Consider the following 5464-nt stretch of genomic DNA (forward strand, 5'->3'; position numbering starts at 1 on the left):
TGAAAAACAGTACTGAATAAGAATGATATTTGGCTTTTAGTCTGTTGAGCTTAGCTATGAAATTCACATCTTTCTTCTATAACATATATTGAAAGGTAGGAAAATTCAATTTAATTGATGGACATTATTAACTAATTTGACATATATGCCAAAGCTTGGATGAATGGTGAGCGACAGATGAGCAGTAAGTGTGGATACGCAAGTAGCAGATGACATTCAGGGTGCTCTACAGGGTCTAACGCAGAAGATGTGTTTCCACTGACTGAAGCTAACAACTTGCTCTCTGTGAATCTTTAAAGGAACTAATTCCAAAGCTTCCAGCTCCTGGAGAAGGATGGTGTCTTTTAAAATTTTCTCCAACTCGTTGTTTTTTCTAGGTGTTTTAATTTCTGCTTGTTCTTTCAAGGTTCAATTGCTTTTAGGCCTTCTTAGGTTCTTGAAGTTTTCATCTGTCTCAGGGTCTCCAGATGTTAACAGAGACAGTATTTCATGGTGTACTCTGTGGGGCAAGGGTAGGTGCCATGTCTTGGTTCTTGTCACTTACTATTTTCTGCTTTGCAGCTTTCTTAGCCTCATATTTCCTTTGATTTTTGAGGGCTGCTTTTCATAATGACTTATCATTTCCTGCTTATTCTTATTTGGGGGTAGTTTCTCCTCAGGCCAGCTTGGAATTGGTGACTGGTTTCTTTCTTACATCTGGGAGTCTATTAACCATTGCAAATTTAAGTTCCTCATTGGGTACTTCACTTGGAACCCTTTGGTAAGCTATTGATTTGCTGGAAATATTATAGTTCATACATAAATGGCTGCTGTGATAGAGCTGGCATGTCAAACCTTGTACCCAATATTAACATACAACCTGGGAACATGCATGGTAGTCAAAATGTGCTACCCATCTGGGTACCAAGTTAAACATGTAGGATCAGAGGCTACTGGTTTAGAAATAAGTTTGTATTTTTAAACATCCCTTGATTATATTTGTCCCTCAGATTTCTAAATCCAGCTAACATTAATATATGGTTATGAGGACTAAATAAACTGCATTTAGAACACCAGTTCCAAAGTCAAACACAGTACCACATTTCAAGTTGAAATTGTTACTTTGGCAGACATAAAACCATAAATACCATAAAACTAAGTAGAGCTAGAATTGCAAATTATATCATAAATGGGGCTATGTTTTGGTAATTGAATGGATTCAGCACTTTCTCTACTTGCTGGCAGCTAATGAATCATTTGTACCCTGTAGTAGGAAGTTCCTGTCTTGTCAAATCTCTTCTAGCTATTATAATGCAGCAATACCTTTTTCATTCGGTAGCATCACAACCTTATCAACCTTAGAGGAACAATTGTTGTCGGCAGCTGCATGAGGTCCACTAAAGTTGGGGTACAGATAAAATCTAACAAATGGAAGAACACTCTTACTCTTTGGAGCATAGAGTTCCCTTGTATTCAAGTGATAATAGACAATGATTAATTTCTTGGAAATGCAAATTACTTGCAATTTTATTAAAACTGTCTTTAAACAAGTGAGCTTCATTGCTAACATTTCAGGCACAAATAGTTTCACCATCTGAGCAGGATGGTTACCAATTTTGCATTTTTTTTCTGGTTGAAAGACTTCAAGCACGTCCCAGAGTTCACATTATAGAACTACATTTCGAGTCTCCTAGGGGTACATGCATGCGGGAGGGTAAGGCTTCTCTGTTGCCAGGCCACATTTTTTGTTTGTTTTGATAAGTTAAACTGCCTTTGGAGGTCAGAAGAGTGTAGTAATCCAGTATTAGTGAATTGATAATATTTATTGTTTTTTCCTTGCCTTAGCAAACAAGGTCCTACACTTACTAAAGGTATAGATTTTGCAATTTTCCCGAGATTCCCTTGGAAACATTGTGCTTTGTGTAAAATTCGGATCCATTCACTATCGAGCGTCATTTGGACCTTCAGATGGGTTCATACACTGACGGTAGGGTCTTGGAAACACTTCCCAAGAAGAATGTAGGCTCTGTGAGGGAAGGAAGCTTCCTGGTCTCACTCACCACCGATTCCCAGCCTGTATGTAGCACAGAGCCTGGCACATAGTAGGTGCTCAGTATATATTTGTCAAATGAATGGACTTTTGTCCCTTCGCTAGCTCTTAGTGCCCAGTGTGCTCAGTAAACAGCTACTGAATGAGGAGTAAATAGGTGAATGAATCAGTAAATGCATATTTCTATTGTTAATCCTGCTGCAAGTGCCCCCCAGACATGATGTAGCAGCGCCTGACCACAGAACATCTCTTCCCCATCTTCCCTCCTGGTCCTGTTCACATGGCAGCATTGTTTATAACTAGGTTTCCTTTGATCAATTCCAGAACGAGGATGAACCATGTCTAGGTGGAAGACAGCATGACTGTGGGATCCTGAAATATCTCTCTCGGCTTGTCTTTTTCACTGAAAAAGAAGAGCCTGGGGATGGTGAGCCCTGAATGAGAGAGAAAGTTCTGATTTTCCTTGTTTGTGATTTAGATTGAAACAAAAGCGAGTCTCTGACCTGATCTTCCCTCTGACCAGGTCTCCTACTCCTGTGCAAAAGGGGAGGCCATGCCAGGAAGGGCATAGCAGTTGCGGAACTCTGTGAATCAGTGGGTCACAAGCTAGCCAGCGTCTGGGGCCAGAGCTGCCTGGAAGCTTGTCAAGTGGTCAACCTGGGAAGGTATGAGCAGCAGTGGAAATGGTTGGAAGAGAAGCAAGAGAACTTGCCACAGCAGCCATCAAGACCTGCCTCCAAATGCGCCTGCTGTCTTTCCTCATAGGGCTAACCCTGACCCTTCCCTTTGGAGAACGCGCCTCTTAAGACTGAGTGTAAAGTGGAAAGCATCCCTCCAGATCTGACTGCCACCCTTCAGGTCCCAAAGATAAGCCTGGATGAGAAACAAAGGATGCTGTCCTGACTTGCCCGAGTTCCCTCTCCTCACTGCTGGGCCCCGCCCACGGAAGGAGCTGTCTGGGCACACCAGGAGGAGTGGATATTCAAAATCACGTGTCCAGGTGCTCTGTCCAAGTAGTGAAGCAAGGCTCCTCCACAGGAACCCTCCCTCATGTGCCTGTCCTCCCAGGCGCCTGGCTGAGTGGGAGACCCTCTCTTTTCCACCAAGGGCCAGAGTCCTGGTTTGTGTCCTGAAGCTGCTTCACACATTCATGCTTTTAGGTCCTTTGGTGTTTAGCTCACTGCTGGTGAAAACTTGGCACACTCCACATCTGCATCTGAGTAACTCATTTGTTTTAAACTTTGGAAACATCTGAAAAATTAAGACAGTGTTAAAATGTGTGTGTGTGTGTGTGTGTGTGTGTGTGTGTGTGTGTAACAGCAGATGGGAGAATCCCTTTCCTCAGCTATTTATAACCTTTCCCAGGCACTAAAAGCACAATCAAAGCACTTTGATTGTGCCATAACTTGGCCATAACTCTCCCCATCCAAAACACGCTGAGTTCAGTACTTTCTTGTTTTATGCACTTCCTTGCTCTTAAGTGCTCTCTGTTTGAGTTTCTGATCTGATATCTCTATTTAAAAATTGACTTTTATTGAAATTTCACAGTTGTCTGAGCTCTTTCTTCTGACCTCTATGGCTGCTTCCTCTTGTCTGTGAAGCTGGGCAAGGATGGCACCTCTGGTCAGGGCCATCGACTGTCACATGTCTTGGCCACTCAAATACAGTTATCCAGGAGACCCTTACACCGCAGAAGAAATATCGTGTGGGAGACGCAAAGTCCTGCACCTTCTGTCCCTTTCACTTCATCCCTGCCTCTTGACAGAAGCCTGGTGCCCAGAAGGTACTCTGTAAATGCTGTTGAGTGAATGTTCCTGCCTCTAACCTCTGTTCTTTCTGCTACCCAAGTTCTTAAGATTCTCCAGTTAAATCATGATCTTTCACGGATCTGAGTCTATGAACAAGCCCTTTTGTCTTTCCACCTTGCTTTAAGAACTCACATTTTCCAGTTTCACAATGGTAAATTGCGTCCATGTATTCATCTTTGAAATGAAGAAATTGAAAAAGATCTGTAAAGGGGTTGGAAAACGGAAAATGATGCCCTAAACAGTGCTGAGACATAAAGACAGTTTTGGATGATACGAGGCATTGCAGCCAGCAGTTTCTAGGATTCAGCCCAGAGGGAAGGGACAAGTTTTCCCAGAGAGCTCCTAAGCCACCGAGCTCAGAGCACAGGGCTGGGAGCAGAGGACCACACAGGAGACTTGGAGGGAAGGACCGCGGGGATCCTGCTGAGTTCTGTGTAGCTTCCCTTTGTCCATTCTGTGTGTGGAGGAGAAGGAAGATATGTCTACAGGCTCTGAGCTCTGGGCCTCAGCTGAAAATGGACCATAAATCAGGAAACACCAACCTAATAGCTCACCCTGTAGTGAACTCCTAATTCTCCTGGCAGCTGAGGCAGGATAAGCTAAGTTGATATCTATACAGAAGGGAGAATCAAAGTTAAATATTAAGTGAAAAGTGACTCAGACACAAATATTATATGTATATACATACAACACATGCACGCACATACACACTCCTGGGAGAATAGTTACCACCACACTAACACTAGGTTCAGACTTTTAAATAGATATTCTCTTACGGATGTTTTCTGATTCCTTGTTCCATATGATGGCGTGGTGGCTGATTCGGGTTGCGCTGGTGGTCCATGTTCTGGGAGCCAGTCCCTCGTCCCACAAGCACATTTTATATCCCCATTTTCCTTCCACTGCAGCTCCATTTCTGCTCTGCAGCCAATCTGTTTGCTAGGTTGACTGTGGTCTCCCAAGAGAGTCAATAGAGTCTTTGGGGGATATTTACATACCATTGAATAGGGTTGGATGTGAGAACATTTGATTGACAACCAACTTTTAAGTAATGCATTGATTGTGTCCATGGAGGCTACAAGGGCTTCCCCACTTCTTAGGGGCATGCAGAAACACTTGGATTTTCTTTTAAGGTTGAATGGAACCCTAGCTCAGCTCCCACGTCCCTGGCCTCCTTTGGCTTCTGCATAACTACTGGGCAGTACTGGCACAGGGTGGAAAGGCAGTCCTGCCTCCTGGTTCTGGGCCACAGGGAATACTAGGTTCTGAGGACTCAGCTGGAGGTTCCAGAAATACCCTGTGGGGACTCTCACCCAGCCAGTCATTGGCTGACTTGGCTGAAGACACAGTCTTCCTTCAAGGTATTTAGAAAGTGCAGCATGAAGGCTTTTGAAGTGGCCCCAGATGTGGGAAAACAAAATGCATCATTTCTCGGGGACAATTCTCAGTAGCAAGTTCATGTCACTCAGGTGTTCCCAACCAAAATACGTGCTTGACTGTCCCTAGAGCATCCTCCATCCTCAACTGCCTGTAGAACAACTGCAGGCATCATTTCTCAGGTGACTTCAGGGGACCAGGAACTACTGCCCTGAGGACAAGGGACAACCAGAGAGTGACCCTGGTTCTT

General features: G+C 43.9%; 1 pseudogene; it reads right to left on the reverse strand.

Annotated features, from left to right (window-relative positions):
* Positions 1-216: 216 nt before the first annotated feature.
* LOC117035882 (eukaryotic translation initiation factor 2A-like) lies at positions 217-4751 on the reverse strand (annotated as a pseudogene).
* Positions 4752-5464: the final 713 nt, after the last annotated feature.

The sequence above is a fragment of the Rhinolophus ferrumequinum genome, chromosome 16 (assembly GCF_004115265.2).
Source record: "Rhinolophus ferrumequinum isolate MPI-CBG mRhiFer1 chromosome 16, mRhiFer1_v1.p, whole genome shotgun sequence".
Lineage (NCBI taxonomy): Eukaryota > Metazoa > Chordata > Mammalia > Chiroptera > Rhinolophidae > Rhinolophus > Rhinolophus ferrumequinum.